Source organism: Gopherus evgoodei, chromosome 14 (assembly GCF_007399415.2).
Source record: "Gopherus evgoodei ecotype Sinaloan lineage chromosome 14, rGopEvg1_v1.p, whole genome shotgun sequence".
Taxonomy (NCBI): domain Eukaryota; kingdom Metazoa; phylum Chordata; order Testudines; family Testudinidae; genus Gopherus; species Gopherus evgoodei.
The window spans coordinates 1080506-1092938 of record NC_044335.1 but is presented as its reverse complement, the minus strand read 5'-3'; positions in this window follow the sequence as shown (position 1 = coordinate 1092938).

Here is a 12433-nt window from a genome sequence, read left to right as displayed (position 1 = left end):
TTCCCAGGTTGTTGCAAGGTAAATTTTACTAATTTGTGTTCAACTTTAGGTGTATTTGAAAGTAGCTAAACTGGGGAACCCACTGGGAAACATCACAAAAAGAGCAGTTCCCAGTGACAGGGCAGCCAGAAGTGGTGACGGGTGTTTGGAAAATCCCTTTAGGATATTTGTATGTAGAACATATGACTTCCCAGAGAGATGTAATAATGTGTGGCCATCTGAGGGCTCAGGAGATGCTGATGTGGTTTCTTGGCGCAGCTTGGCCTAGCGAATGCTGGAAAGGCTGCTGATTGGTGTGACCCAGAGGAGACCATTAACAGTGCTTTGTCTCACTCTGTCCACCTCCCTGGCTGGCAGCCCCAGCTCACTCCTACAGGCCGGCTGTCAGGACTTCAAAGCTTCTTTGGTCATGTAGCTATTTGCAGACTAACCCTCTGTTTATATCTTTTTGAGGGGAACCACCCATCCAGGCAGCAGGCGGCTGAAACACGTGATGAAGTCCAGCTGCACAGCAGAGTTGTGTGTGCTGCTCAGCCTCCCTCTGCACAGAGACTCAAGGTGCGGGAGAGGACCAAGTTTAATTCTATATGTTAAAACTACCAGGGATCTAACAATTAAATCCCAAAAAGAAACCAGCCCATTGAATGTCACCACAGGGGCAGAGCAAAGAGTGCTCATTAGCTAAATGAGAGGTTCCACAACCCTAAATAGACTGGAGTGCCACCCCAGAGCCCCGGCTGTGTGCTCTCCAAAGAACACCGCACTCTGCCTCCACCTGCAAAGCACATGCTGCAGTTCCCCCTAGCCGCGAGGGCGGGGCAGGCCCTTACTGGCATGGCACTGTAACCCCAGATCCCCTATGCCAGGTGCTCACCAGCGTGTGAAACTCTCCTTTGCCGTGAGGCCTACACAAAAATCTCCAGAGGCTGGGCTGTGTTAGGGACTCTAACCCCCAGATGGCAAAGTTTGTTGTTTGACCGTGAGGGAGAGACAGGCAACACCAGCAAGGTTTGATTAAAAGCTTTTATTGATAAGTGCACGCATTAATAGAGAGCAGCTTGTTTTTAGAGAGAACCAGCCTGCTTTTTACATTTAGTATAAGCCTATATAGACAGTTTTGTTGCGTTATAAATTATTTACTGGAGCAACCCACCCCCTTTTTTAACAGCTAGAAACTAGACACTTTTAGTATACCTGTTTTACAGCATTAGGTGATTAACAATATCTTAGCAAGCACCAGAAGTTAGGAATCTAGGGGAGTTAAAACAGACAGAGAACTAAACCAAGGAGTGAAAACACGGAGGCTGGGATTTTTTATTAGTTTTTTAAAGGAACTGTTTTTAACACAGCACGGTTGGTACTATATTAGGAATGCAGCCCCTTTTTTATTTTACTTCTTTTTAGCGCTTTGTGAGACATGCTGCTTTTTAGGGTTTTTTTTACTTAGGGATTACCCACAAACCTCTGTTAGCCTGACTTTGGTCAGGTTGGCATACCTGGTTTTGTTTGCTATATTTTTATTTAGGCTTAACAGCTGCTTGTCAGCTGAGACCATTGCCCATCACGCAGCCCCATACTGGCTGCTTCCTTGTGCTCTCCCATCATTCTGTCTGGAGCTGTCATTTCTTGTTTTATACTCAAGGTGTCTACACTTAAAACGCTGCAGCAGTGCCACTGTAGTGCTTCAGTGTAAACACTATGCAGATGGGAGGGTTCTCCCATCGCTAGTAACCCACCTCCCTGAGGCGCAGCTAGGTCAGCGGAAGAATTCTCCCATTGACAGAACACTATCTACAGTAGGGCTAGGTCACTCTAGCTGGGTCTCTGAGGGGCGTGTGTGTATTTTTTACACCCCCCACCGCCCCAGAGTTGTAGCTGCACCGATGTAAGTTCCTAGTGTAGACAGGCCTTAGATCATAAGCTCTTTGGGGCAGGGACTATCCTTTGTGCTGGTACAGTACCTAGCCCCCTGGGGGCGCTCTGATAATACAAATAAATAATACTGTCACCCAGCCAGCCACGCTCCGGGTTTTGGGTTGCCAAGCTAGCCTCACTCTTCCCTATTGCATTCAAGTGAACCTTCCTCTGCTTAAGACACTAGAGAGGAAGGCCTCGTCTACAGTCGGCATTTACTTGGGTATAGCTACCTCTCTCTGGGGTGTGAAAAATGCACACCCACCCCTGAGACGCAGCTGTACCGACCTAACTGCCAGGGTAGCCCAATGCTGGGAGAATTCTCCTGTTGACCTAGCTACTTCCTCTCAGGGAGGAGGATAACGCCGATGGGAGAACCCTGCCTGTTGGTGTGGGGAGTGTCTACACGGAAGATCTACATAGGGGAGATGCACTGTGGCAGCGTTTTAAGTGTCGACAAGCTCAAAGTGGGGCTAGTGGTCCAGGCATGGGCCTGGGAGTCAGGACACCTGGGTTCCATTGGCAGCTTCAGGAGGAAAGTGAAATCAAGTGTTTAGAGCAGAAGGAGCACAGAGGCAATTGACTGGGTTTCCCATCTGATAGGCTTGCTTGGGCATTTCACAACTCTTAGCCTCAGTTCCTCTCTCTCTGAAATGGGGCTGATGATACCACTTCATGGCAGACTTATGGGATTAATTAATGTTTGGGACATGGGTTCTCAGGGTTGATTCTGGTGTACAAGGACCTTCACGGGGAGGAACTATTCAGCAGTAAAGGGCTCGGCAGTCTAACAAAGAAAGGTATAACAAGAACTAGGGGCTGGAAGATAAAGCTGGACAAATTCAATCTAGAAATAAGGTGCAGGGTATTTAACAGTGAGGGTGATTAACCATTGGAACAAACTGTGACACTGGCAGACCAGGTCCCAGCTCAGGCCAAGGTCCCCATCCCTCAACTGAACCCTGACAGACACACAGCTGGAGCCAGTCGGGCTCACCCAGGTGTAAGTAATGTTAAAATGGGAAGTATAGGAATGTCTTGGGAATTTAGTCTATTGAAGTCTGGGGCTGGCTGCCTGCGTTAATCTCACAGGGAACATCTGTATCCCATCGGGTAAGGTAATGGTTGAGCATTTGCGTTGTGAGCCATTGTAACGGTAACTCTCCAAGTAGGAGAGCGACATTAGCCAGTGGGAAATGCCGGTCTCCAGCAGATGTTATGTCCTGCCCGACAGGGAAAGCCCAGCAATACCTAGGGTGACCAGACAGAAAGTGTGAAAAATCGGGCCGGGTGGTGGGGGGTAATAGGTGCCTATGTAAGACAAAGCCCCAAATATCAGGACTGTCCCTATAAAATCAGGACATCTGGTAACGCCAGCAACACCAGATGGACTGAAGTGGAACGTTAGAGAGGACACAGAATTTGCTGTTTACTCTCCCCCTCCCTCCCCCATGAAGATGAGGCTTGCAAGGAGGGCTTAAATTCAGCAGGACCCTCCGCAGCAGGAGCTCTGGTAAATATTTTCAAACTCCCAGGAGCCCTGGCACCTCCCGCAGAGTTTCAGTCTGCAGGAGGCCCCAGGGCTTGTGGCCTCAGCCCTGCAGTGCATGCGGGGGCTCAGGGCTTCAGCCCAATGTGTGCCCCAGGGCTGAAGCTCGCCCCCCCCCCAGCCCCAGCTCAGCTCCAATAAATAATTGTGGAGAACTTAAGTCCTGCTTGCAAGTGAATTCCTCTCATCAGCTGAGCTTGCAGTTCAAAGCAGAAGTGGAAAAGGGAATAAAAGCCCCTGACAAGGAGGAACAGTATCTATGCTGCTTGGACTGTGGGGACAAGATTTCTAGGCATAAGCAAAAAATTCCCGTGCTTTGCTTGAGTTAGCCCTAAAGGACGTCTAGACCTTGCTTATTGTAGACGTTTCTGTTATTTTTGAAGCCTGAGATTTGTGTGTGTTTGGCTGCTTTAACCTTGTAAATAACTCCTGTTCCCTTTTCCTCGCTAATAAATCTTTGGATAGTTTTTATAGGATTGACTACAAGCATTGTCTGTGTGAGATCTGAAGTACAATTGACCTGGGTAAGTGAATCCACATGCTGCGGGATACTCAATGTAAGGGCCCATGTCACAAAGGCAGGGTCCCGGGGTGGCGAGACAGACCAGAGTGCTCACGGAGACGCTGTGACGCTCTGCTTAGGCTGTTCTGGAGCCCACGGAGTGTGCACTTGATCGCTGGTTGGGAACAGTCTGCCCGGAGCGTAGTCCTCATACTCTAGAGCCACTGCAGGACGCTTGCCACAAACTACTAAGGGAAGTGCAGGAGGCTCCACTTTTGACACCGTCAGAGGCAGACGAGAGGCCGTTCTGGAAGATGCTTTAAGGTATGTGGACACGGCACGCCCAGCTGCAGGGCTGTAAAGAACGCTATCAATGGCGGTGGGAACAGTGAGCTTCAGCGTGGGCAAGTAGAGCGCCCTGCATGCCTGAACCCTGGTGTACACACCCCTACACGGCTCTCTGCACACCAAACAGCACCTCCCATGGCTGCACTGCTACTGCTGGCAGCAGAGCATTCCACGGCCGGGGCCTGGCACCGTGGCAGGGACGGACAGCGGGGGAGGCTCCGGTGACTGTCTCCGGCCGCGCCGGGGCCTGGCACCGTGGCAGGGATGGGCAGAGGGGGAGGCTCTGGTGACTCTCCCCTGGCCATGCCCTGGCACGGTGGCAGGGACGGGCAGTGGGGGAGGCTCTGGTGACTCTCTCCTGGCCGGGGCTGGAGCCGGGGCCTGGCACCGTGGCAGCGACGGGCAGAGGGGGAGGCTCTGGTGACTCTCTCCTGGTCCTGCCCTGGCACCGTGGCAGGGATGGGCAGCGGGGGAGGCTCTGGTGACTCTCTCCTGGCCGCGGCCGGGGCCTGACACCGTGGCAGCGACGGGCAGAGGGGGAGGCTCTGGTGACTCAATCCTGCCCGCGGCCGGGGCCTCGCACTGTGGCAGGGACGGGCAGAGGGGGGAGGCTCTGGTGACTCTCCCTGGCCATGCCCTGGCACCGTGGCAGGGACGGGCAGGGGGGAGGCTCTGGTGACTCTCTCCTGGCCATGCCCTGGCACTGTGGCAGGGACGGGCAGGGGGAGGCTCTGGTGACTCTCTCCTGGCCATGCCCTGGCTCCGTGGCAGGGACGGGCAGCGGGGGAGGCTCTGGTGACTCTCTCCTGGCCGCGGCCGGGGCCTGGCACCGTGGCAGCGACGGGCAGAGGCGGGAGGCTCTGGTGACTCTTCTGGCCATGCCCTGGCACCGTGGCAGCGACGGGCAGAGGGGACGCTCTGGTGACTCTCTCTGGCCATGCCCTGGCTCCGTGGCAGGGACAGGCAGGGGGGAGGCTCTGGTGACTCTCTCCTGGCCACGGCCGGGGCCTGCCACCGTGGCAGCAACGGGCAGAGGGGGACGCTCTGGTGACTCTCTCCTGGCCATGCCCTGGCACCGTGGCAGGGACGGACAGCGGGGGAGGCTCTGGTGACTCTCCTGGCCACGGCCGGGGCCTGGCACCATGGCAGTGACGGGCAGAGGGGCAGGCTCTGGTGACTCTCCCCTGGCCATGCCCTGGCACCGTGGCAGGGATGGCAGAGGGGGAGGCTCTGGTCACTCTCCCCTGGCCATGCCCTGGCACCGTAGCAGGGATGACAGCGGGGGAGGCTCTGGTGACTCTCTCCTGGCCGGCGGGGCCTGGCACCGTGGCAGGGACAGACAGAGGGGGAGGCTCTGGTGACTCTCTCATGGCCATGCCCTGGCCCGTGGCAGGGATGGCAGAGGGGGAGGCTCTGGTGACTCTCCCCTGGCCATGCCTGGCACCGTAGCAGGGACGGGCAGAGGGGGAGGCTGGTGACTCTCTCCTGGCTGGGGCTGGGCTGGCACCGTGGCAGGGATGGCAGAGGGGGAGGCTCTGGTGGTCTCCCCTGGCCATGCCCTGGCACCGCAGCAGGGATGGCAGAGGGGGAGGCTCTGGTGAGTCTCCCTGGCACCGTAGCAGGGATGGCAGAGGGGGAGGCTCTGGTGGACTCTCTCCTGGCCGCAGCCGGGGCCTGGCACCGTGGCAGGGATGGCAGCGGGGGAGGCTCTGGTGAGTCTCCCCTGGCCATGCCCTGGCACCGTAGCAGGGATGGCAGCGGGGAGGCTCTGGTGAGTCTCCCCTGGCCGCGGCCGGGGCCTGGCACCGTGGCAGGGACGGGTAGAGGGGAGGCTCTGGTGACTCTCTCCTGGCCGGGGCCTGGGCTGGCACCGTGGCAGGGATGGCAGAGGGGGAGGCTCTGGTGAGTCTCCCTGGCCATGCCCTGGCACCGTGGCAGGGATGGCAGCGGGGGAGGCTCTGGTGAGTCTGCCCTGGCCATGCCGGGCACCGTAGCAGGGGTGGCAGAGGGGGAGGCTTGGTGAGTCTCCCTGGCCATGCCCTGGCACCGTGGCAGGGACGGGCAGAGGGGGAGGCTCTGGTGAGTCTCCCCTGGCCATGCCCTGGCACCGTGGCAGGGATGGCAGCGGGGGAGGCTCTGGTGAGTCTGCCCTGGCCATGCCCGGGCACCGTAGCAGGGGTGGCAGAGGGGGAGGCTCTGGTGAGTCTCCCTGGCCATGACCTGGCACCGTGGCAGGGGGCAGAGGGGGAGGCTCTGGTGAGTCTCCCCTGGCCATGCCCGGGCACCGTGGCAGGGATGGCAGAGGGGGAGGCTCTGGTGATCTCCTGGCCGCGGCCGGGGCCTGGCACCGTGGCAGGGACGGGCAGAGGGGGAGGCTCTGGTGAGTCTCCCTAGCCATGCCCTGGCACCGTAGCAGGGATGGCAGGGGGAGGCTCTGGTGAGTCTCCCCTGGCCATGCCCTGGCACCATGGCAGGGATGGCAGAGGGGGAGGCTCTGGTGAGTCTCCCCTGGCCATGCCCTGGCACCGTAGCAGGGATGGCAGAGGGGGAGGCTCTGGTCACTCTCCCCTGGCCATGCCCTGGCACCGTGGCAGGGATGGCAGAGGGGAGGCTCTGGTGAGTCTCCCCTGGCCATGCCCTGGCACCGTGGCAGGGATGGCAGAGGGGGAGGCTCTGGTGACTCTCCCCTGGCCATGCCCTGGCACCGTGGCAGGGATGGCAGAGGGGGAGGCTCTGGTGAGTCTCCCCTGGCCATGCCCTGGCACCGTGGCAGGGATGGCAGAGGGGGAGGCTCTGGTCACTCTCCCTGGCCATGCCCTGGCACCGTGGCAGGGATGGCAGAGGGGGAGGCTCTGGTGACTCTCCCTGGCCATGCCCTGGCACCGTGGCTGGGATGGCAGAGGGGGAGGCTCTGGTGACTCCCCTGGCCATGCCCTGGCACCGTGGCAGGGATGGCAGGGGGAGGCTCTGGTGAGTCGTCCCTGGCCATGACCTGGCACCGTGGCAGGGATGGCAGTGGGGGAGGCTCTGGTGACTCTCTCCTGGCCATGCCCTGGCACCGTGGCAGGGACGGGCAGGGGGAGGCTCTGGTGATCTCCCCTGGCCATGACCTGGCACCGTGGCAGGGACGGGCAGAGGGGGAGGCTCTGGTGACTCCCCTGGCCATGCCCTGGCACCGTGGCAGGGACGGGCAGCGGGGGAGGCTCTGGTGTCTCCCCTGGCCATGCCCTGGCACCGTGGCAGGGATGGCAGGGGGGGCTCTGGTGACTCTCCTGGCCATGCCCTGGCACCGTGGCAGGGACGGGCAGAGGGGGAGGCTCTGGTGAGTCTCCCTGGCCATGCCCTGGCACCGTGGCAGGGATGGCAGCGGGGGAGGTCTCTGGTGACTCTCCCCTGGCCATGCCCTGGCTCCATGGCAGGGACGGGCAGGGGGAGGCTCTGGTGAGTCTCCTGGCCATGCCCTGGCACCGTGGCAGGGATGGCAGCGGGGGAGGCTCTGGTGATCCCCTGGCCATGCCCTGGCTCCGTGGCAGGGACGGGCAGGGGAGGCTCTGGTGAGTCTCCCCTGGCCATGCCCTGGCACCGTGGCAGGGATGGCAGAGGGGGAGGCTCTGGTCAGTCTCCCCTGGCCATGCCCTGGCACCGTGGCAGGGATGGCAGAGGGAGGCTCTGGTGACTCTCCCTGGCCATGCCCTGGCACGTGGCAGGGATGGCAGAGGGGGAGGCTCTGGTGACTCCCCTGGCCATGCCCTGGCACCGTGGCTGGGATGGCAGAGGGGGAGGCTCTGGTGACTCTCCCTGGCCATGCCCTGGCACCGTGGCTGGGATGGCAGAGGGGGAGGCTCTGGTGAGTCTCCCTGGCCATGCCCTGGCACCGTGGCTGGGATGGCAGAGGGGGAGGCTCTGGTGAGTCTCCCCTGGCCATGGCCTGGCACCGTGGCGGGATGGCAGAGGGGGAGGCTCTGGTGAGTCTCCCTGGCCATGCCCTGGCACCGTGGCAGGGACGGGCAGAGGGGGAGGCTCTGGTGACTCTCCCCTGGCCATGCCCTGGCACCGTGGCAGGGACGGGCAGGGGGAGGCTCTGGTGAGTCCCCTGGCCATGCCCTGGCACCGTGGCAGGGATGGCAGCGGGGGAGGCTCTGGTGAGTCTCCCCGGTGCATCCAGCTCCGTGCCCCAGCCAGGCCAAGCCCCAGGGACGGACAAGTTCCCATGGGCCGCGCAGGGATCGGGCCCCATGACCCAATGGCGCCTGCAACCTAGGACTCTAGGAGCCACCAGCCAGAGCCCAGGGGTCCTGGGGACTAGAGCTCCGCCCCCTGCCGGCCTCCGCGTCTGGCCCCGCCCAGAGGGGAGGAGCCTCCCGTGAGTTCCAATACGGCCACACCAAAGATGGCGCCAGAAAGGCCACAGGGCGCAGCTGGATTGGCGCATGAGTACTGTTGGCACCTGTGGAACGAGTCTAGGTTCTACACATGCGCATTGCCTGTGGCTGGGGTGTGGAGAGAGTCACGCCTGCGCAGTGTCTGAGTTCGACAGCGGCGCCTGCGCAGTACCCAGGGCGGGGCGGTGCAGCGGCTGCGCTGCGCTGGTCCTCCCGGTCCCGACACAAGATGGCGGCGGAGGGGAGGGCGCGGCGGAGGCGGGACGGTAGCAGGAAGCGGCGCGTTCTCCGGTGCCCCCAGCCCCTGACTTCACACGCAGGTACCGGGTGCGCCCCGGGATATGAGGCGGGGCCGCGCGCGCGCCGCGCCGCCGGGAGGGGGCTGAGGGGGAGGCGGCGCCGCGGCCCCGGGTGCTCGGCCGCCATCTTAGAGTCCTGAGCGCCCTGCCCCGAGCACCGCTGGCCGCGCGGGGCCCGGCCGCGCGCTCCCTTTGCCGCCGCGGCCCGAGGCCCGGGAGCGCGCCCCCGCGCCTGCGCACTGCGGGAGCCGGCCGGCGGGCGGGCACTAACGCGGCCTGTTCTCGCCCGTAGCGCCCGCCGCGGGCCAGGCGCGCCCCCGCCCGCTGTGAAGATGCGGCCGCAGCCCCGCGCAGCGCCCGGCGTCGCTGGAGAAGAGAGCGAGGCCCGCGCCCCAACCCGCCATTGTAAGTAGCTCGGCGGCGCCCACGGAGCCCCGGCCCGGCCGGCCGCTCGGCAGCGGGGAGCCGGGCCCTGCTCTTCCGCCTGTCCTGGCCGGCAAGCGATCTCCAGCCTCCTGCCGCCGCGCCCCTGGGCCTCGCCGCCTCTGCAGCCGAAGTGCCCCGGCGCTGCCTGCCCCGGCTCTGTCAGACTGTACTGGGCTCGGGTCATTTCTGTTTGATGCTCATGTGAGTTAACCCAGGTGCCTCTGCTCCTTCCCGATGACCGTCCCGTGTTACCCATTAAAAACAACAAGCAAGTCACTCGTTTGTCAGTGTCCTTCTCAACTGAAATAGCCCCGGGGGCTAGGGGGGGTGCGCTCGGGACTGAGCAATTACAGTGCCATGGGCTGTGCTGCCAGACTGGCACCCGAAAGCAGTGCAGAAATGAGCTGTGATGGTGGTCAACTCTCCCAGCCCCAGGGAGCAGCCCTGCCTTTGGGATGGGGAAATACCTGCAAAATTTCTCCCCTCTCTGCTGCTAATTCCTAATGTCTGCATCCCTCCTTCTGTCTGATTATAGAGCGAAACATGTAAGATCCCCTATTGATGAAGTGCAACAAATCATGCTGCTTCTGGCTGTACTCCCTTGCTGTGTGTGTGCTTCCACCATACTGTACTCTCTTTTGGTAGTTACCACTTCCAGGTTATAAGCTCTTTGGGGCAGGGACCAGATCTTACGTCTGTAAAGTACTATACACAACACAACCAATATAATGGTTATTTTGGATCCACTTTAAGTCCCAGCATTGGTGAGACTCCTCCAAATATTCCCATCAGCATGGTCCACTGGAGAGAGGAGGACTGGCTATAAGGGGACCTGGGTTTATAGTAAGCTCTGCCACAGTGTCTTCAGTGAGTTGAGAAGAATCACTCTCTCTCTGCTTCCGTTTTTCTGTCTGTAAATGGAGATGGCACTTCATTTCTTAAGTGCTTTAAACTACGTGGATGAAAAGCATTCGCTGAATATTATATATACACCACATATCAAACCTTGCACCAATTGCTGTCATTTTATTTAACACTTCGTAGCCTGTAAATAGCTGTAGCTTCTTGAAGTACACACCTGGTTTATTTTGGGCCTTACCCACTGCATTTAAGTATAGTGCACAATATATAATGGAGGACAGACCGGCAATCATATTGAATAAGCACAGGCTTGGGTCTTTTACATACTCTTCTAAAGAGGAAGGATTAAAAGCTTTTAAAAATCAAACAAGATGAGTGATTGATGGACTACGTAGGTAATGAAGCATGTGAGTCTGGAGCCCTATGAAACACAGATTCCAGCTGTGGTCTGGTGCATAAAAGTGACTTTAGCATGGGCCTGAGCTGTTGCTTTTTTCCTGCAAAATGATTGAGCTAGTTTTGCAGCCTCTGCTCACTCCTGGTTAGGATGACTAGAGGTCATCCTGGGGTTAGAGTGTAGGAAACACAGCACAGATATGCAAAATTAATATAACTTCTCCACTTGCTGAAGGGTCTAAATATTTCTATGTTGTGGTGCAGGCTAATAAGTGCTCTCGGATAATATACAGCCTTTCAGCTGTGGGCTTGTCTTTTGCCTGGCTCTGGAAAATCAAGAGTTCTAGAAGACCTGCACACTTCCACTAACCCACTATATTGCCTTTCTTGGGAGAAGGAAGGAGGGTGGTTCCCTCTTTGTGGCACCTTCCACGCCAGGCATGCCTACCAATACACTTCAGTTCTGACCTGCACCACATTCTTCTTTTGTAGTTAGCACCACAGACAGCCAGTGCTCATTCCTGATTCGCAGAACTTCCTTCTGCCTGTTGTGAAATGTGCAGGAAGGGACTAGACTGAGTGACTGCCAGATTTATCACATGACCCGGGATTTTAACGTGAGTTTCTGTAGATGAAAGATGAGAGCATGGCCACTTTGCAATATTATTTTATATTAGCGCCACTTAAATAAACTTTAATGACAAAGAGGTGCCACTGTCTTAGATACTGAATTGAGGGGACAGAAGGGTGGTGAGATACAAAGGCAGCTGCCCAGCTGGAGCTAGGAAAATGGGGGTAACTGCTGAAAACTCCTTAACATTCATCCCTTTTTTCCTGCTTCACTGTAGAGCCAGCATGTTTAGGGTGATAGAGAAGCCATCTCTGATTCTTGCCCCAGGACAGGTGTTTTGAAAGCTTCACAGGGAGGGTTGAGTGAGATGAGAAGAGCCTGGAGGCTTCTCTCCAACTGACAGCATTTAATAATATTTACAGAGTGCTTTAGCAGTATGACCTAATTAACCTCCACGTTCCCTTTTGTGGGTAGAGATAGGAGTGTCACTCCCATTTTGCAGCTCAAGAAATTGAAGTACATAGAGATGTGGTAACTTGTTCAAAGCCCTGGAGCAAGTCAGTGACAGGACCAAGGAGTTTTGCCTCCCAGCCTGTGTCCGATGGCGGATCTCATTGGTTGCCTTTCTAGTAGAGCACTGGAGTTTATGTAGTACTTGAGTGTTTAATAGATGCCTCAAGTTTAAAGCTAACAAAGTTTGTGTGTCTATATTGTTTTAAGCCTGTGCTACTTTATAAAGATTACGGGAGCATATGAGGGTGCACTCTGTTCCTGGTATGGTTGAGATGGGGGAGGTCTGCATATGTTCTCAGGTGAGAAGTGGTTTCTCTTCCAGGTAGGCTAGTAGGGTATCAGACACTTGACCTTTCTCATGAGGTCTAGTTGTAAGTTGTGTGTTTTAATGCTGCTAAGTGATTCCCCTCTTTTGTGTGCTGTTCAGAGTTCAAAGTTCCTATTAATCAGTGTGTAATTAGATTAACAGCCATCTGTAACAGCTTTCTACCATGGAGTTAGGTGCGCCCCACCCCATTTCAACCCCTCTGTTGTTGCTGATACAGGATTGTATTGCTAGAGCTAAGCTGTTGAACTGGCTCTGGGCACAGGGCCAGCCTTGCACAAATCATATTTTGGTGTGCTGTTTGTGTATATTTTCTATAGTGCATATACTGAGAATGGCAATGAAAT